Raw genomic sequence first — 22042 nt, forward strand, 5'->3', positions numbered from 1 at the left:
TCTGGGATATGAATGCTTTATTTTTCCATTTCTCCAATAAACCCTGAGCACCTAGTAGATATTTGGTCCCATGCCAGGCATTTATAATACAAGGATAAGTAAGACATGACTCTCAACTTCAAAGAGCTGGAGTCCAGGGCGAAGTTCACTCACAGAGAATTTATACAGTAAATATAGTGGTGAAGTGCTGGGTAGGAGCACTGAGAGGGGAACCTAATTGGTGGAGTGAGTAGATGGTAACAGGGGAGGTTTCTCATGGTGGTGGTATGGACATGAAGACTTTTGTGCATGAGTTGGGATTATCTAGGTGGTCTAGGTGGGGGAAACTGGAGTGGGTGAACCAGGAAAATCAAAGGCATAGAGAGATAAACTCACATGAGTTGGGGAGGTTGTGGGGGGTTGGGAGGGTGTGGGAGGAAGTCCCAGGAGATAGTGCTATGGTACCCAAGGCTAGAAGCTGGAAGCCAAGAGAGTAGTGCCGTTGGAGAGGCGAGCAGAGATGGTGGAAGTTGTATTTTCCTGGCCAAGTTGCTTAAGCTTTGCACAGTAGAACATGAGAAGGCAGACATATTTCAGTTCTGTCTATGGGATAGGCTGTGAGGGTTCAAGCCAGGTCAGTGCAGTGGGACGCAGAGCAGTGGGAGGTTTTGGGGATTGGCAGCATGTGGGGGTGAGTGTGGGGGCATGAGGAAGAGGGGAGAGACCAGGATGACTCCTAGCTCTGAAGCTTTGGTCCCCAAGGTGGTGCTGTCATCAGAGGTAGGAAATACATAGATATGAATGAGTTTAGGGCTCAACCTTAGGCATTCCATGACCTAGTGTATAAAAGATGTGCATCATCACATTATAGGTTCCTTAAACATTGGGCCATGACTTTGTTTTTTGCTTTTTTTAATACCTCCAGTGAAGTTTTATTGACATGAGCTGCATTTATGACTTTTTCTGGTATATGGTGAAGGCCAGCCCAGAAAGATCATGAAAGTGGTGAAACCTGGATTAGCATTAGCTCTGTTTCTTTGTAGCCCTGGGATTGCGGACAAGTCGTTTTAGCTGTCTGGGCTTCCTGTTCCTCTTTGATAGAATGAGTAGATTGGACAAAGAATCTCTAATTAAAAAAAAAAATACTCTAATATGATTAATTAGAAACTGCTTAATATGGTACCTCCATTTTTGGCATTCCCCATTTGTGCAAAAGGTCCCCCTAAATTTATAAGACACTTAACATTTGATGACAGAAAGACATCTTCTAAACTCTTACAGATATTCTTAGCTCCTTCTCATCGGGAATTGCTTGCAACTCTTTGATGGTGTGAATAGCCCCCAAAGCATGTATTTTCCCAACTTTCAAATGCCCCCAGCCAGAACTTGCCTAGATGAAGCATGAAGACTCACCCACAAAGCTTCAACTCCCCTCCCTCGGCAAACTGCCTGATCCAAAGAGTGAGCCCCTCCCGCAGTGGTAGGTTCTCCTGTGAAGGAGTGCATTAGAAATAAAGCAACGTTGTTTTTCAAATCAGCACACATACCAAAAAATGTATTTACTTAGTCCTGCTTAATGGCTTTCCAAGAGCCATTAGACTCAACTGAGTGAAAATTACATATTACCAAAACATGCACAATGTATCCTAAAATAGACATTTGACCTGTACATACAATAGGCAAGCCATTATCTTTTCTTCGCCTTCACTCCTTGATGCTAAGAAAATTGGCATATTTTAGAGCAAAAGGTACATCTTCCCAAAGGTTTTCGTGTTTGCTTGCTTTGTTCCAAAGCTTAAGCAAGAACCACGTAGTGTGTTAATCAGTTGAGTGCTTAGTGAGGGACATTCTCCCTGCTCAAGACCTGGTAGACTTTCCTTATTAACAGAGGCACCAGCAAAGCATGAGAAGCCTAAGAAGATAAATGAAAAGTGGGTAATATCTATGGGATAGAACAACGGCTTTAGGGGAAAAAAAAATACAAAAACACCCCTCCCTTTCCCATCGATTAGAATCTGAAGCACTTTAATTTGACAAACTTTGTATGTAAATTAAGGATCTGTCCCATTGCTACCTGGCACCTGAGAAAGCAGCGGCAAAGGGGTTAATAATCGCTGGCGATTTTTTATTTAACCAGCAGTTCTGCTATAGAGATGGAGGCTGACCTGGAACATTAACAATCATAATGAAAGGGCAGGCAAGCAGATCTGGAAAACTCACCACTGTATGTGAAAAGGGAAAGTTTTTATGGATTTTAGAGAGGCCAAAGGAAAGGGCTTATTTTATATTTGAGAACATAGTTTAATTTAGATTTTTAAGGACAAGTCACCCCACATTCAAAATCCATATATAACGGTTGAGAGAAATGGAACAATATCTCCATTTGGTAATGGAAAGCAAAGCACTCATATTTGACAATACAGTGTTTATAAGATATGTCTCTTGGTGGTTCTGCAAGAAGTCAATGTGTAATTTAATGTATTGACTTCTATTTCTAAAGAATCATGTTGTTTACTTTGCTATCTTAGGGGTTACTGGTCCACCTTGAACCGTGTCATTGAAAGACACAAATCAGCCAGTGCGTACCTTTCCAGAGTTTTACCTGGAGACACTGGAAGCAGAGAATCATTCATGGAAGGCATGTCACAGTAGCAACAGCATTGATTTGGGAGTCAGGAGATAGAATTCAAAACCACAGCCCTTTCACTTAAAAATACGTGGCCATGGGGAAATAGCTTCTTCTAGGGGTTCTCGACCACAGCTGTACAACAAAACTATCTGTTGAGCTTTATATATACACCTGTATCCCTGGGCCACACTGCCAAGATTCTGGTTCAGTGGGTCACAGTTTGGTCCCTGTATTGTTCAAAAACAGCTGGGGTCAGTAACTACGATACAGTGTCCTCATTTGTAAACTAGGAATCCATTTCCTATCCACCGTAGAGGGTGGTTATAAAGATCAAATACAATGATATATTTAAGGCACCTGCAAACAGGGTTGATTTTTTTTCTTCCAGTGGGCTTTGGTTGTTCTAGGTCTGGGCTCCCCAAAGTGGGTTCTAAGGAACAGGAGCCCCATGGGATGCTCTATGGAAAGAGTGCACCTGTCAGTCATATTTGGAAGCTGCACAGTATGCTCCCTTCCCGACTGTTACCAGGATGCTTGGCACATTGAAAGTTCTGAAAGCACTGAAGTCAATGAACTATTGGACACAGTGTTTCTCCAAGTTATTTCACCACCAAATTCCTTTTCAAGTGGCAATTATTAATTGATGTTTCACAGGACATGCTTTGGGGATTGCTCTTCTCTGTGATCTCTAACTAACGTTCTAAGGTTCTGGAACCTCCCTCAGGGAATTTGCTGCATGTTGTGGTCTGATTAAGACCCAGCTTTTCTCATCATCCTGAAGAATATCTGCTCCTTCTCTGAACTATTAGTTTAAATACACGCTCATATCAGAAATGATTCTATTTAACTATTGTAGTTTTCACTCGAAGTGTCTGAGTTTATGAAGGCAGAACATAAATGATCTAGGAAAAAAATTGAACCACCAGTTGAGAAGTAAAATCAGTAATAAACAGTAGGAAGTCACAAGCCCACAAGTTTTCCAATAAAGGAAAGACAGTCATGTTATGTGAGATCATACCTTACCCTCAAAACCAGAGGGATGGGATAAAATTAGAAATGCAAGTTATGATTACAGCTAAATTAATCCAGTGGTCAAAAGACTTTGGTAGACATTTTACATAGATGCACTAAAAAAATAAATAAAAAATATAAATAAATAAGAAATATATAAATAAAAAAATATATGTAGGACTATAGTAAATATTAGACTTAATTAAATAGGAAAATGTCATATTCTTTATCTAATGAAAAAATTGTGTTTTTAATCTACTTTGGGGAAAGCCAAGAACTTAAGAGCTTTTGGGAAACTGAATATAATTACATAAGATTTTTGGCAGCATCATTTGCCTCGTCTGCACTTTTAGCCTAAGTGGAATATTTGGCTTCAAATATGTCCTCCTGGGAACAAAAAGCCAAAGTGGCAAAGTGTATCTCTGGTTGAGGTTTTTTTTGTAGAAGAATCACCTACTCTTTGAAGCATAAGGAGAAGAGGATGCATCCACATGGATACGTGGTCTTGAGATAGATGGGAGTGTAAAGTTCATGTTCATGGTCAGGTTGGACAGAGTTTGCCGTAAGAATTTGCATCCAATAATTACTTAATTTTTCTTTTCAAACATCTTGCTTTTGCAGGTTTGGTATGAAAATCTCGGTAGAACAGCTTTGCTTGTGAGTTTTCCGTTATTTCTACTCCGGTCCTGGCCAGAAACACTGTGAGAACACCCTTTCATTTGGTATTTGAGCCCTTATGCCTCTGTTCCTGGCTGCAGACCAAAGGGAACAAACACAACTGAACATTTCAGAACCTCAAAATAGTAAACTAAAAATGGTGTGCTCTGCTTTTGGTTCTAAAAATGATTGACCCCTGAGCCTTGTTCCAAACGATCGTGTTGATCGTTGATCTAATGTGGATTGCTGGATTTTAGAAACCACTGGGCAACAAGTTTGTTTGTTTGTTTTTTTAATTGATAACTAAAAAAACAAGCAAACACAAACAAAAGACAAAACAAAAACACCCACACGATCAAAATGGTTGTAATATGGGTATCAGGTCACTAGAGCAGAGCTACATTTTATGAACATGTTTGTGGTCCAGTATAAATTAATGTAAATGACAAGAGGATTGGAGTCTGAAGTAGGGTATCTGTCCTTGAATGTTGACTTGATCGAGTACTAGCTGAGTGACTGGGGCATATTTCCGAAGCTTAGTTTCCCTTTGGGTAGAATTAATAAGAATAATGGAAAAATAATTATACCCATTTTTCCTGGGGCATTATGAGGTGTGAAGCATTTAAAAATACTTTAAAAATTGTAATGTGACTATTACAATGATATTATGAAAGTTAGTGCATCCCAGTTATTAGAAGTTTGAACTTCATGGTCAAACATCTGGGTTCAAATCCCCATCCCTCTGCTTTCTCGTTCTTGGTCTGTATAAGTCACTAACCATCTTTAACCATCACCTTTATCATCTGTGCAATGGGGATAGTGTTGTTAAAGTAAATGAAATAAGGTATGTAAGAAATTTGGCACATAGTTAATACTAGAAAAAATTGGTGGCTGTTAATAAATGTATAAAGTGATGATGACGGTGGTGATTTTATATGCTCATAATTCTGGGAGCCAGTCTAAATATAAACATATGAGAATCTGGATCTATCCTTGAGAACTCTCTGGATTCTTCTCCCATAAAGTTACATACTCTATAGAATTTTGCTGGGTGAATTGACACACTGTGAGATTTACATAGCTTACTTGGGTAGACCCAAAATATGGGTTGGGCTACATGTGAGGATCTAGTGGGGGAAATGGAAAACACTTGCTAGGTTGATGCCAAGTATGAAGCAATGCTGATCTTGGCAATTTTTAGCATCTCATTTTCACCAGTAAGGAGAGGTAGGTGAAAAAGTACAAACATATGTAAAAGTCATAATAAAATTGTTGTGGAATTAAAACATGAAACCCACAATCTTTTAATTCCAATATAGCAGTATATTGTTTCTAAAAGTTCTTTTTATACTAGGAATTCCATAGGAAGATTGTTGTCTTCCAAACCCATACTCACTGCCAAAAGCCTTGCCTGCCCAAAATATGACTTGTATCTTCTTTACTTGATATCCCCTAATATATATTAAATGTAGGGATTTAGTAAAACATTAGACATGATTACATATTAAAATGTCATATTCTTTATCCAATGAAAACATTGTGTTTTTAAACTACTCTGGGGAAATGAGTAGCCTGCTATCTTTAAGGTATCAGTCACGTGATATTTACTCTTCTTCCCTTCATAGTCAAAATGCTTGAAAAAATACTTTTCATTGACCACACTTCTTCATGGATTTTGAAACCCTGGCTCTCCTCACTCTCTAGTACTGAAGGTGTATTCTTCATAGACACCCCTGACCTTCCAAGAGCCATATCCAATAACAATTTGTGAATGTTCTTTCTCCTTTGCCACTTTGCATCACTGACTATGTTCTTAGAACCACCCCCTGCCCATTTGCACTGTGTTGCACTATTCTTTTATTCTTTCCAAGTCTGATGACTCCTTTTCTCTGGCCTTAAAAGGCTTGCTCAGGATTCTGTCCTCCATCACCTTCTCTTTGCCAGAGACTTTATCTTCAGGTAAATCCATCCATTCTTGCTACTCTGCTTAGTTCCTCCACCCCAAGGCTGGGCCACCATATTTGTTCCCCCTATGTCTGTTCTCTCCACCTGGATTTCCTCAAACTCAGTATATAAAATCAAGACTCATCAATTTTCTCCTTGAACTAGCTCTCCTATCTCTTCCTTTTGGTTTCAGTAATTTTGTTGGTACATGGAAATTGTCTTCTCCTGGTGTTTAAGCTCCAAAACCTCAGTATTATCTTTGTCTCTCCACTTGTTTAACCTCCAGATTCTAGGAAGTTGCCATGTTTATTTGTAAGCTCTGTCAACTTTATCTCACAAAGTCCGTCACACTTATAAGACAGCTACATTGATGCAAGGGTCTGTGTGACTCTTTGTGATGCTTGTTCATATGTTCGCAAGATAGGTGCTAGACCTTCAGCCATAACTTCTGCATTCCAACAGGAAGAAGGGGAAAGATCACAGAAGATAAAGGTATCTGCCAATTTAGGAGAACTTTCCTGAAAGCAGCATCCAACAATCTTTGCTTATGCGTGTGGACTGGAGCAGTATTGCATGATCACCTGATCTTGTAGAGGCAGAGAAATGTAGTTTAAAGAATATGAACACAGTACTGCTCCAATAAAGTAGAGTTCTATTTGTAAGGAAGAAAGTGCAAAATGATTTCGGGTAGACAATTGGCAAAAGGGTATTGGGTAGACTCGACAAACCTGTTCTTCTTACTTCCCTATGCTTTCTTAAAATAAGCTTCCATTGGTAAGATGAAAGAGCCTAATACTCCTTATTGCCCCCCATCATCACTCTAGCTCACGTCATCATCATCTCTTTGCTTGGGTGGTTGCCAAGCAAAACGGACACATAGTGTCTGTGCTCCATGACTACTATCCCATCTGTTCACCAATTCGTTTATTTAACAAGAAATTGACAACAGGCACTGTGCTGTTTGCTAGGGATGAACAAAACCATGACCATTGGTTTCAGGAGCTCACAGTTTCAGGGTCTTACTGTCTCGCCAGTTGATTTCAATGCAACACAATGATCGACATAATGGAGATAGGCACAAGGAATTGTGGAAGCAGAGAGAAAAATGTGACTAACTCGCCCTGGGAGTGGCTGAGAAGACCGAGGAGTTGATGTGCGTTGAGCTGTGTATTTTTAGGAGTTTCTCAGGACAACCCAGAGAGACATAAAAATAAATTTTCTACTTTTGTAAACTAATTACCAGTAAAAAACAAAGTGGTTGTATACTTGACCTCACTCTGAATTTAATTTTTAAAGAAAGTAATCGTAAGCAAAAGCAATTTTAAATATAACATTATAGGGCACAGTATTGATAAATGAGAGGAAAATTCATTCTTAAAGAGTGTACCACTCACTTACAATGTCCTGAAATTAACTGAGAACTCATTTGTCAAGGCTGCACCTACCATACAGACAATTCTTCCAATTAGCATCAAAAACGATCATTCTTAACCTCTCATGCATTAAGAAAATCTTGTCTGCACCCAATGTTCTGTTCATAATCAATGGAGCCCTTTATGTATGTTATTTCAAATTTATCATCCTGCATATTACTAAAATGAATGAATTAATAAATGATTCTGCTGTAGGTCCAGAAGCCAGATTTATTTGTTGTCTTCTGGTTCTCATGGGATTTTCTTTTGGTCTCTGTGACATTTCACTCTGCAGCTTCTCATAGTTAAGGATATTTATTGATAGCTACTGACAGCATGTGTTGGTATGCATAGATGGACAATGGCTCTATCAGAAAAGTGGACATTTTAGGGGATCACTTATCCTCTGAAAATGTCAGGTAAGTCACTATCAGACTATGTTAAAAAGGCAATGCAAGTGTTGTGTTATATCAGTTCTAATGGTATTACATTGCTATCAAAAGAAAGAATTGAGATAAAGCAAATTACAATACTTCATGCTGGTGAAGTTATGGTAACATTGGTACATTCCTAAACTGAGTGAAGAAGAAAATAGTGCCACATTCCTGGAGACTAATCTCATGATATGTAACATGATCCCTAAAATATTTATATCCTTGACCCTTAGTTGCATTTGCAAGAATCTACTTATGGAGATGATTAGAAATGTAGAATTGTTGGCCAGGCTTGGTATAGAAGGATGGCTATCAGAGCATTAAGTAAACTGCAGACCATACATGAGACAGAAACGTTATGTTGTCATCAAGATTTGTATATTCAAATAATTTTTGTTCTTATAAGAAATTGCCCACTATATTCAGTGATAAGAAAGAGAAGACAGTTGTATTAAGGTTTTATCTATCATCTATCTATCTATCTATCTATCTATCTATCTATCTACCATCTATCATCTATCTCTCTATCTCTCTCTCTATCTATCTATCATCTATCTATCATCTATCATCTATCTCTCTATCTCTGTATCTATCATCTATCATCTATCTACCTGTCATCTATCTCTCTATCTATATCTCTATCATCTATCCATATCTATCTATCATCTATCTATCTATCTATCTATCTATCTATCTATCTATCCATCCATCCATCTTTTACATGCACACAGACAGACACACACACACCTTTCAAATGACATTTCTCAGAATACTAACAATGCTCTAAGTTTAAGCAATTTCTGTTATCATCTTTAAATTTCTCTAGATTTTATAGATTTCTATGTCAAGGGTATGAGTTTCATAATCAGAAATCAATCACTCAAAAGAAAATACTAACAAGGAGCATGTCGGAGAGGAAGAAGGGATTGCTTATTGGCCCTTTTCATATGTATGCTCTCTGGGCTGATCATTCTTGGACCTGTACACAGTGTGAAGTCTCAGTTCAGGCTCTGGCCAGGACAGGTGCTCCAGGCTTTGAGCAAGGTTCCCTGCTACCATGCTCTGCCCTCACAGCCCCCAACTTCCAGACTGTCCTGAGATTTCTCTTTCCAAGTACAGTCATCGCCATGTTACTTCCTGTCTTAAAACATGGTGAACACCTTGCTGATTGCCCACAGAAGAGACACCAAAGCCTCTGCTTGGCACCAGCCCTACTCTTGAGTCTGATATCCTTCATGTCTCTCAATCTTCTTGCACCCCAGCAAAAGAGAGCATCGAATATCTTGCTGGCAGGCACACTTCCCCTGCTCCCCCTTTCCCAACTTTAGCTCCAGTTTTGCTGGTTGAAGTCCTATCCATCCTTCAAAGTCCTGCTCAAATTCCCAGGGAGTTCATTCAAAATTCATCTCTTTCCCCATTAGTTCCTCCTTGCCCTTTGTTGATCTCTTTTATTACATATATAGACATTTTACTCATACTATGGGTACTTGCATTTTTGTGTGTGTTTTTCTGTTTTTATATTGAGCACTTGATTTTTAACACCCCACCCCAATGATGTCTTCTTTTGTAATCTTTACGGAATGGCTCTTCAACATAGTATATATCACCATCATTTGAAGGTTTGGTGACACAGGGTGCTGGGCCTCATCCCTCGGTCTCTGATTTAGTATATCAAGGGCGAGGCCTGAGAATTCCCATTCCTAACAAGTCCCCAAGTGATACTGCTTCTGCTGCTAGTATGGTGACCACATTATGAGAACCAGTGCTTTTCCATAATGGGAGAAAATGAACTAATATCAATGAACTTCCTTCTTGCTGTAGCAGATAGACGCAGAAGATAAGAGTGCAAGAATTAGAGACTTGGGGTTGGATTTGACCACTTCTTGCTTGAACAAGTCTTAACTCCTCTGAATCTTCCTTTTCTTGTCAGACAAATGGGGATATTATTACGTCATCACATGGTTGTTCGGAGAGTTGTGAGAAATCATGTTTGTAAAGCGCCCAGGAAATGGTGGCTATTATTAACCCTGTAATCTGTGCAATAACTTTATAAAATGGACTTGGTCACCATTTTGTAGATTAAGAGACAGAGGCGTGGAGAGGATCAATAACTTACCTGAAGTCGTCTACCTTATACATGGTGAGACTGGGATTCTAATTCAAGTGATTTTGACACTTTCCACTCTACCCTAATATGGCATATGATACACAATGCACACTCAAAAGAGTTCCTAAAGTTGGATTTCCATATTTATTTGTGTGAAATCCTCCATTGGCAATACCACATCTCAAAATATTTTCCTGGACTTTCAATATAAGACTATTTCCATTGTTAATGGACACGAGGGCAATTTCCATCTCATTTTAAGAGGCTATGAGAAAATAACAAATCAGATGAGTAAAAGTAATTATTAAAGAAGGAACTTGCAGGGCGCCTGGGTAGCTCACGTGGTTAAGTGTCCAACTCTTGGTTTTGGTTCAGGTCATGATCTCAGGGTCGTGACATTAAGCCCCACGTTCAGCTCCATGTTCAAGCATGGAGTCTGCTTGAGATTCTCTCTCTCCATCTCCCTCTCTCTCTCTCTCTCCATCTCCTTCTGCTGCCCCCACCCCTGCCCTCTCAAATAAATAAATAAATCTTTTAAAAAAAATCCTTTAAAGAAGAAACACATTAAATTAAAATGAAGTTGACTAAGCAAAGTGCCATTTTACAGTTCTTTGTTACTTTGTGGCATTATTAGTTTCAGGAACATTATAAAATAGAGTTTAGGGCGCCTGGGTGGCTCAGATGGTTAAGCGTCTGCCTTCGGCTCAGGTCATGATCCCAGGGTCCTGGGATCGAGTCCCGCATCGGGCTCCCTGCTCCTCGGGAGCCTGCTTCTCTCTCTCTCTCTCTCTGTCTCTCATGAATAAATAAATAAAATCTTTAAAAATATATATAGTTTAATTTTCTTTATTGTAGTTTTTCTTGGGGAGGGTGGAGGTATATTTTGTTATAGATTTTATGATAAATAACTTGATTTCAACAGCACTTTCAAATTTGTTAGACATTAAAACAATAGAGAAAGACCATTTTTATAAATTGAAAATTCACTTTGTGTGAACAGTAAAATGCCAGGATTTGATTTCTTTGTTTCTATAGAAACAAAAGAAAATTGAGATTAAAATAAGCTAAAATGGAATGAAGTTTTGTGAAACAGATAAAGGAGCTTATTTTACTTGTTCCCAGTGTAATGTGTTAAGATCAAATCTTTATTTAAAACCCAGGCTATCTGTGGACACTTCTTCTTTTTGAAGAATAGTTCAGTTGAGATGGGGGAAGGGCCAGTTGGCATTGTGGTGAATGGCAAGAGTTATACCAATAAAAAACCCACTATGTGGGCTCTTGGTAAATGTATATTGTTTATTGACACACAAGCTAATTGATCAAATTTATCACTCAAGATTTTTTTTTTTTTTTTTACCTTTTAATGGGAAGAGCAGAAGATGAGTGAGGCCAGTTTCATGGGTGTAAGGTGTGCAGTCACATGGGTCCCCACACTCACAAGGGCCTCACACTTGGTTTAATACTCTGCTGCTTTCATTTTAGGATTCTCAATTTATGAACTTGGGGGGCCACATTTTCATTTTGCACTGGATCCTGAACGTTATGCAACCAACCCTGAAGACAGATATTATTTTATAACTTTTCTGACTCTCTTTTCTGAATACTGTCCCCTTTCATTCCTGCTGTAGGGATACCATAGGTGGCCATATTGTTCAGGGTGACTATATACTTTGGTTATGCTCGATTGGCTCAGAAGAGGACACCTGACTCCTGATGGGTCAATCAGAGCACCTTCTCATGGACAAAATTGACTGACCCAAAGATGGGCACTTGAACCAAACTGAGCCAACTTCTAGGAACTTTGAAACTTGGACTGAATAACTGAGCTACAAGATTGTTGATGGCAGTATTTCCCAATATTTGGGCTTAGGAAAGAAGAGAATACTGGTTTCAAGAGAGAATATAAAGAAAGAGGTGGGCATGAAGATACTTCCAAAGCTGAGGACTAGAAAGAGGGTCTTGTTAGCCGTCCTGGATCCATTTGTTTCTGAGGCCGAGTTGGCTTGCTCTCGGTGGATTCTGTCATTTATAATCAAAAAGTCCTATTATAGGAATGAAGAGAAATTTTTTCCCATTTACTTCCATTTTGTCAATTCAGTTCCAGGCAGGGCTCTTCTTATTTTGAGAGAATAATCCTTCACCATGCCATCTGTAATCTTTTTCCTGAAATGACTTTATTTTCTGAGGTGTTTCAGCGACCTGCAGACAGGATGTGTCTCCACCAGTAGCATCTAAGGAGTGAGAGGTCTGTGTCCTCATGCTTATATTTATATGGGCTCTCCTTTCCTTGCTCTACTTATGTGGCATGAACAACTTGAACCTGACAGAAGAATGAAATGTTTTTGCAACCAAAGAACGTGCAACTCAACCCAACTTTTATCGGAAACTTTGCTCACAGAGAACATGTAGTGGGTGGCAGACAAGAATCGGAAGACCATTAACGGTGGTGTTATTTTAAAAAAGCACTGTGCTCGCAGTAATGATGTCTATACTAGCCCATAAAACCACTCAGACTTTTCTTTCTTTCAGACACTATAGTCCAGTGGGAGAAGTTTGGGATCTAAAGGATACTATTCTTTAACTTTATGATGTGTTCTTTCCACCCTCCTAGATCTCAGTTGGAGGATTTGCAGAATTTAAGTCATAATTTCCTCTATGAAACCTACAAGGTAGGATGAGGACCTATAAATAGCATGTTGCAGAAAATGACGAGGATCTGCATATCTACCCAGTTCACCCCTCTTGCTCCCAGACTAGTCCAACAGAGGAATTGGACTAGAATTTATCTTTTGCTTTCCAGGAATAGTTGCACTTGATATATTTTCCTGTTCTTCTGCCCCACATTAAACAATCTAATATGTAACTTACAATATCGTTTTCTTAGAAATATATTATGAAACAGACTGAGAAGAACGTCTCTGTGGCATTTGTCTCATGAGACCAGTACTGCTGGGAAGTGAGGCTTCCATAGGAAGATGTAATCAAATCAGGAAGATGAACCAGGCAGAAGTAAAACCACCTTTGACAGAAACATGTCTAACTGTATATAAGATGTTGATCGAGATGTGTTTGCCTGCCAACAGAAACATTAATTCAACTGGCTTAAATGATCAGGATATTTATTTGTATATATTTATTTATTTTTTTAGTTTATATGTATATGTATATATATATATATATATATATATATATATATAAATGTTAACATATAATGTATTATTTGTTTCAAGGGTACAGGTCTGTGATTCATCAGTCTTACACAATTCACAGTGCTCACCATAGCATAATTTATTTATTTTTAGAGAGAGTGTATGCACAAACAGGGGGAGGGGGAGGGAGGCAGAGGGAGATGGAGAGAAAGAGAATCCTAAGCAGGCTCCACACCTTGCGTGGAGCCCATCACGGGACTTGATCTCTCAACCCTGAGATCATGACCTGAGCTGAAATCAAGAGTCAGATGCTCAAGTGACTGAGCCACCCTGGTGCCCTGATCAGGATATTTATTATGTGATATAACAAAAAGTCTAGAGATAGGGTGTTAGCTCTGGGTTTAGCTTATTCAGCAGTTCAATGGCATCATCAATAATAGAAGATTTTGCATTTTTCTCCTCTGCTATTATCAGCATGGTGGTCCCTCCCCCCCCCCACTCATGTTGCTACAGAGCTCAGCTGTAAGACTTGGCACTTCATTTAGCAACATGAGCAGTACAAGGGCAGAGAGAGTGAAAACCTTTCCCAGAAGGCCTTGACTTTTCTTGCTTTCATGTCACTTTGGTAGGAAATTCATCACTGCCTATTTCAAAATCAAGCCATCCTAAGGGAAATTCTATGATGGATTCACCTCCACAAGTGTGGGACTCAGACTTCCCTGAAGGATATGAGTACCCAATATCTGAAGACTATTGGGGTTTTTCAGACAAAGAATAGGGGGAGGATGCCTGTAGGGAGAAAACTATATGTAACCTGTGACGTGGCAAGATAGGGTCAGAAGACATTTATGTTTTACAAAATTGTAGAATATTCCAACACTACGGGATGTGTAGTTGTTCTAATTTAAGAAGCTAGAATTATTGAAAAGTGGTCTTAGACTTGTGTTTTCCTGCATCTATTTTATATCAAAGATATCAAATGAAGTTCCCAGATTTTAACAAGGAGGAAAGAGAAATTCTAAATAGTGAAATCCTTCTTCAAATCTCCGTAGCCTCCTAGGTTTTATATAATTGCATTTGATTCAGCCTTAGTGTCTGGTATGGGATTTTTTTAATTTGGTCTTGTTGAGTTCACTGCATGGGTCCATTTATTTGGTCTGTTCGTTATTAGTTTGGTTTTGTAATCTACAAATTCATGTAGAAAATATCCATTTTTTCCTATCTAATAAATGACCAGACTTATCTTGAAATTTTATTAACTTTTCTCGAAACTTCCAAAAATTGTGAACTGCAATTAGCAGTCCAAGGAATAATTTGAGAAATACCTCAAATCAGGAAGTACTCTGTTAATGACAGATTCACCTTCAATATATTTGGTAATGTTTCATAAAGGAAATAAGTGTAAAATTCTACTTGATACAAATAGTATTTGCTCCTTTTACTTTTATTACCCCCACCTCCTTGGCTCACATTTAGATCTTCTCTTACCCTGACAATTCCAGTAGCTTCCTAACTGGGCAATCCACCCATCATGCTATTCAGAAGGCAACTTTCTAAAACACAAATATGATACTCTTTTTTTGTTTGGACCTTCACTGACTCCCTGTTACTTACAAAATCAAGTCCATGATCTTTTTAGTTAGATGTTCAAGACCTCTGAAACTTTGTTTCAATCCTCTCTTATAACTTCAAAAGTTACTAATTCAGTAGAATTTGAAAGTACTTCAAAGGTTGAGCTCACTGTAGACTCCAGGCATGGGGTGTTGTTTGTGGTTCCCCAAATACCCCATGTTCTTTCGTGTTTCCAGATATTTAAACATTTTTATGCTATAATTCAGCATATAGTTTTCCAGCTATCCTGCCCAACAGGATCCTATTTATTACTTAAGATGCAAAAGCTCTCTTCCTGGTAAAGACTTTCTGGAACTCATCTTTCTCTCACCCCCTGCTCCAGACAGCCTGTGGATTATACTTTGTAATGTTGTCTTTGCATTTCTAGTGCAGAATTTGGACCTGTCCATTACATGCATATTTAATATAAACTTTAATCCCCACATGAGATGGGGCTTCACTGACTGGACCTAAAGACACAGAAAGATACTGGTTAGTGGGCCTTCAACAGGAAATGGATGTATATGAAGAGGTAGTTCTTTTCTTTTTTTTTTTTTTAAAGATTTTATTTATTTATTTGAGAGAGAGAGAATGAGAGAGAACACATGAGAGGGGATAGGGTCAGAGGGCAAAGCAGACTCCCTGCCGAGCAGGGAGCCCGATGCAGGACTCGATCCAGGGACTCCAGGATCATGACCTGAGCTGAAGGCAGTCGCTTAACCAACTGAGCCACCCAGGCACCCGAGGTAGTTCTTTTCTGCAACATTTTAAAGACATTATATAAATAAGTCTTAATCAAGATAGATTTAGATTCAAACTATGCATTGAGCCTCTCTTGGATGTTTTCACTCATACTATGTCAAAATAACAAATCTGTTAAGTTATATAGGTTTATGAAGGTTATGAACATTTTAGAGGTTTAATTTTTGCAAAAACTGAGAGATCTTTGTAGTTCAGTGGTGATTTTTAAAAAATTTCTACCATCTTCCATTCATTGGAGATTGGGTAGTTATGTTAAAGGCAGGAGGTTTGAAAAGTCTAGGTAACTTAATAGACTTTCTGTTTGGTTCTCTAACATGAGTAAAAGTACAGTTACCAAAAATAAAAAATTTACATGATAAAACATGTTTATTATAGTTTAGGGATAATTTAAAGTACCTTTTAAAAAGGGTACTCCCACCCCTTACATAATTAAAATAGTGTGACATTTTCCCTTCTTTTCTCTGAGCTTGTTGGTAGCAAAGCCCCTTTATCTTTGGCATCTTCTTAGCCTATAGTATAAAGTTTTGCACTCAAAATACAAATGTAATAAACACTTGCTAAATAAATAAATGATATTATAGATGTTAATGGTTTTTTATTATCATAATATCTGAACGTTGCCAAGGATTTTGAACACAGTTCAGGCTTACTCTACAACAAAACAGTCTGGATTTTTTTCTAGTAATTTTTTTTTATTCAAATACAGATGACTCACAATGTCACATTAGTTTCAGGTGTACAACATAACGATTCAGCAAATCTATACGTTATGCTATGCTCCCTGCTGATGCAGCTGCTATTGGTCACCACACAACACCACTAGAACATCTGGTCAATTTTTTTTTTTTAAAGATTTTATTTATTTATTTGAGAGAGAGAGAATGAGAGACAGAGAGCATGAGAGGGAGGAGGGTCAGAGGGAGAAGCAGACTCCCTGCCGAGCAGGGAGCCCGATGCGGGACTCGATCCCGGGACTCCAGGATCATGACCTGAGCCGAAGGCAGTCGCTTAACCAACTGAGCCACCCAGGCGCCCCTCTGGTCAATTTTTTAAAAGGGGCATCAATAGGGAGCTTTTCTTGATTACAAGGAAGCCCTCACAAAGGTGTGTTTGCAATCGTATCTATATTTCCACACCCAAGAGGCAACAGATTGGCAGCATCAAATGCTTTGATCTTTCCCATGTGGCTGAAATTACATTGAAAGCCAGTAAGATATAATGTAGTATTTGTTTCAGAGGTACAGGTCTGTGACTCAACAGTCTTACACAATTCACAGCGCTCACCGTAGCACATACCCTCCCCAGTGTCTATCATCCAGCCACCCCATCCCTCCCACCCCCCACCACTCCAGCAACCCTCTGTTTCCTGAGGGGGAAAAAAAAAGAAGATAGCAGGAAGGGAAAAATGAAGGGGGGGGGATCGGAGGGGGAGACGAACCATGAGAGACTATGGACTCTGAGAAACAAACAGAGGGTTCTAGAGGGGAGGGGGGTGGGGGGATGGGTTAGCCTGGTGATGGGTATTGAGGAGGGCATGTTCTGCATGGAGCACTGGGTGTTATGCACAAACAATGAATCATGGAACACTTCATCTAAATCTAATGATGTAATGTATGGGGATTAACATAAGAATAAAAAAATGTAAATAAAAATTAAATAAATAAATAAATAAATAAAAGAAACCTATCATCATAAAAAAAAGTCAGTCTCACTGGGGAGGGTATGTGCTCTGGTAAGTGCTGTGAATTGTGCAAGACTGTCGAATCTCAGATCTGTACCTCTGAAACAAATAATGCAATATATGTTAAGAAAAAAAAAAAAAAGAAGAAGAAGGTAGCAGGAGGGGAAGAATGAAGGGGGGAAAATCGGAGGGGTAGACGAACCATGAGAGACGATGGACTCTGAAAAACAAACTGAGGGTTCTAGAGGGGAGGGGGGTGGGAGGATGGGTTACCCTGGTGATGGGTATTAAAGAGGGCATGTACTGCATGGAGCACTGGGTGTTATAGGCAAACAATGAATCATGGAACACTACATCAAAAACTAATGATGTAATGTATGGTGATTAACATAACACAATAAAAATAAAAAGTAAATAAATATTAACAGGGGTAAGGAAAAAAAAAAAAAGCCAGTAAGACATTCAAGTTCTATTGTTTCACGTAAGAAACAAACAAACCCCACACAGCTCTTCATTATAGAGATGTCGTTTTCCAGTATGTCAGCTCCTAGACCAGAGATCTTGCCTTTCCCCTGTTACTGACTTTTTGACTATCTCATTGTTCCTCGGAATCTTCATCATGGCAGAGGCTGACCTGAGGACCAGCCATCGATTCTCTCCCCCTTTGACAGCATCCCTGGCAAAATTCCTTGTTTTTTTTTTTTTTTTTTAAGATTTTATTTATTTATTTGACAGAGAGAGACACAGTGAGAGAGGGAACACAAGCAGGGGGAGTGGGGGAGGGAGAAGCAGGCTTCCCGCCGAGCAGGGAGCCCGATGTGGGACTCGATCCCAGGATCCTGGGATCATGACCTGAGCCTAAGGCAGACGCCCAACGACTGAGCCACCCAGGCGCCCCAAAATTCCTTGTTGATTTAGACTTGGGCATATGGCACACAATAAGAGAGTGACTCGAAGAAACCCACTGCTTACCAGAAACCCCAGATTGGGATCGACGTATCGTGGGTTCTGGTTCTCAAGTATCAGTGTGTGTGTGTGACCCAGGGGAGCATGTTAGGTCTGTGCAGGGTCCTGGGAATCTGCATTCTTAACCAGTGCCAAAGCGCTGCTGATGTGAGTGGTCCCTGGACTCCACATAAACATAGGCTGAGGTAGTTCAAGGAGGTAATTAAGCAAATGAGGCATAACTATCAGGCCGTGCCACAGCTGGGTGATTCTACCTCACACATATGTTTGGGGAGATAGGGCAGGGGTAAGGCAGAATGCTGGGTTCAAATCCCAGCTTGGTTACTTACCCGTATGTGCTCGCCAGAAAGTTACCTCACCTCTTTTTGCCCTGTTTTTTCCAACTCTTAAGTAGGGATAATAACAATTATTACTTCTCAGGATCTTGGTGGGATTAAATGTGTCAATACAGGTAAAGTGCTTGGAACACTGTTTGACACACCATAAATATCATGTAAGTGTTAGCTCCGTCTCTGTTGGGTCCAAATCTTTGAAATCAGCCTCCTTCCCCTCTGTCCTGAGGTCACACTGCATTTTGTCTGTTTCTTATAGCCCCCAAATGCTCCTATATGCTTAGGAGCATGGGTATATTTAAAGCCACTGAGGACATTTGCTATCTCGTGTTAATCTTCTCCTTTCAAAGAACCAGAAGACTGCATTATGAATTTATAAATTCACTTAAGTAAAGACGGAGAGGGAGATCGATCCCAAAGGACATATTATCAAAATTGGGCTCCAGATGGAGAATTTATATGATTTGGTGTAAGTTTAAATTTAGAGTTGTTTTATTCCAAAGCCGGAGAGAAGAGGAAGGGAAATGTGGGCCTTGGCTAGTTAAATGAATGTAAGGAATCTTTATTTCCAAAACTATTAGATTATTCACAGAATTTGTCATTTATTTCAACGCGCTTTCTGACTTCTCTCCGTAACTTTTAACGTTTAGTTTTAAAACTATTATGAAACAACTCTGGTTCTTAATAGGATGAAAAGAAGAGTCGGAGTGAGCAGAGATCAGAACTGTCATCGGAACAAGCCTGGGCTAAGAGGAACAGGGTGGAAGATCCATGGTTAGACGTGGTAAGTGTCCTGGATGTCTCAGTAATTACCCCTCCACCTCCTTTTTCCTGTACTATTTCCCCTCCCTCCCTCCCTCCCTTCCTTCCTTCTTTCCTTCCTTCTTTCCTTCCTTCCTTCCTTCCTTCCTTCCTTCCTTCCTTCCTTCCTTCCTTCCTTCCTTCCTTCCTTCCTTCCTCCCTCGCTCTCTTCTTTCCTCGCTCCCACCCTCCCTCCCTCTCTCCCTCCCTCCCTTCCTTCTTTCCTCCCTTCCTTCTTTCTTTCTTTCCTTCCTTCTTTCCTTTTCTTTCTGACTTCCTGTCGTTCTTTCTTTTTTTTTTTTTTTTAGAGATAGAGAGAGAAAGGAGGGGAGGGGCAGAGGGAGAGAGAGAATCTTAAGCAGGATCCACACTCAGCATAGAGCCCAACGCGGGGCTTGACCTCACGACTCCGAGATCACAACCTGAACCGAAATCCCGAGCCAGACGATGGAGCCACCCAGGTGCCCCATCCTGTACTGTTTCTGACCATCATCTTCAAGTGGAACAAACCATTCACTTTTCCTTTTTAACCAAACAGGAAAAAGATGCCGACAAGTCCCATAATCGGTATCAGTGGGGTCAGAGTGGGTGAACAACTCTGAGTTTAGTGAGAAATGTCTACATTGGAGGCTCTGTTTAATCTTGCTTTTCTATTTCATCTTACTGTGGCTTCGGAGTTTCACCCAAGAAACACAGGCAAGGTTTAAAAATAACATGGTAGATAAGTAGCAATACATAGGTATTTATACTTATTATACAGAGGAGATATAATCAGGGCCAAGTGGCCCTAAATTAACTCATTTAAAAACATGATTCTTCCTTGGGTTATGGCTTTTCTTTCCTCCAATGGTGTGCTGGTAAATGTTTAACGACCAGCTCTTTGGAACAAAAGCTCTTTCATGGTGTTGGCTGATTTCCATAATACTCCCGCCATAGCCAGTTTTGAGCTCCCTTGTGCGGCGCCCTGGAAGCAGATTTGAGAAGAGAGGCACACATGGGCTCTTGGGGTCTGTTCAGACCAGCTCCTGTACACCTCTGCTTATATCCCAGAAAAGATTAGGGAGAGGCCAACCAAAGTCCTGAGAACTGGCATTCAGAGTAAGATCTATGGCTTGCTTTGGAAAGGTGAGGGGCGGCATTCGAACCAGAAAGTTGAATCAACATGGGCGTCTTCCTAATAATGGATAATCCAGCCAACACTCACTGTTACACTAGTTTAGAGAAATGAATTAAGCAAGTGTTTAGACATTCCTCTAGGTGTCAATCTGGATATGTCAAAGGAAACATTCCGAAACTGTGATTTTCTAAGGTATATTCTTTTCTCTTTCTTTAAATTATTAAGACTATGTCACTTGATGTAAACTTATATCAGAAGATTTAGCCTATGTGTCCAAATTCTTCAGTGTCTTATGCTTGGGAGGAATTCATTGCGCATTTATCCACAATTTCCCTGATGTTGTATCATCCCAACTGCAGTGTGAGGATGAGGCGATCTAGGGCCTGTCTCCAAGGGGTGAAGTGAGGTCCAGAACGCAAGATCATCATGCTACTCTCGAGTCTGTGTATGCCCAGGATCTAGCATGCAGGAATATAAGAGAATTGTATGTGTGAAGCATTAAAAAGAGAAATTAGGGGCGCCTGGGTGGCTCAGTCGGTTAAGCGGCCAGCTCTTGATTTCAGCCCAGGTCATGATCTCAGGGTCCTGGGATCAAGCCCTGAATCCAGCTCCCTGTCCAGTCAGGAGTCTGCTTTGGGATTCTCTCTCTCCCTCTGCCCCTCCTCTCACCACGTGCGCATGCGCACTCTCTCTCTCTCAAATAAATAAATAAATCTTTAAAAAAAATAAAAAGAAATTAGGGCAACTGAATGTATAGTGGGTCATCCTGATAGGTGATAGAGGGAAGGGTGTCATGGATGGGGAAGGCTGCCCTGAGCAAGTTATATTTGCACTGAGATCTGAAGGAGGACCAGGGCCCATGCACTCAAAGATTTTAGTGTGATGCGGGGTGCCAGGTTTTAGGCATCGGGGACAGCTCATGCTGAGGGCCCATGGTTGGAGGGAACATGGTGCATTTAAGCTGATGATGGAAGGCCAGGCTACAGCCTGGGAACTTGGGGGAGCCTCATGCAGGACAAGATGGGAGGGGTGTGCAAGATGGCAGCACACAGGAGCTGAGATTTTGTGCTTGGCTCCTTGGATGGAGAATGGGGGACAGTAGGATGAATGGTTGGTTGAAGTCTCATCGCCAGGACGGAGAGAGAAATTCATTGGGAATCTTTGTGAGTGTTGTAATAACTTTTGGGTTCAAGCAGTGCTGCTTTGGAGCCCAAGTGACCAGGTACCCAAGAATGGAGACACTCTCCATTTCTGGACCATCTACAGAGTGACTAAGAGCCACACAGTCATGATTGAGGGACTGACTCATCTCAAGCATTTGACAGGTGTGGGAACCCAAGGAGGGGAACCCAAGAGAGGGAGGAGCCCCTCTCTCTAAGGGCAGCAGTGCTGGCTTCAAGGTGGAGCGGTGAGTGGCTTTGGGGTAGCCGGCTACCATGCACAGTTGTGA

General features: G+C 40.2%; 1 long non-coding RNA gene across 1 annotated transcript in view; it reads left to right on the forward strand.

Annotated features, from left to right (window-relative positions):
• The window catches only part of LOC118023014, a 105046-nt gene that overhangs the window by 26413 nt on the left and 56591 nt on the right, over positions 1–22042 (forward strand). The window contains exon 3 of the long non-coding RNA XR_004682628.1: positions 19363–19458. This is a non-coding gene — a long non-coding RNA (uncharacterized LOC118023014). The remainder of the gene's footprint in view (positions 1–19362; positions 19459–22042) is intronic.

The sequence above is a fragment of the Mirounga leonina genome, unplaced genomic scaffold (assembly GCF_011800145.1).
Source record: "Mirounga leonina isolate KUSES-001 unplaced genomic scaffold, KU_Mleo_1.0 Mir_178, whole genome shotgun sequence".
NCBI classification, from domain to species: domain Eukaryota; kingdom Metazoa; phylum Chordata; class Mammalia; order Carnivora; family Phocidae; genus Mirounga; species Mirounga leonina.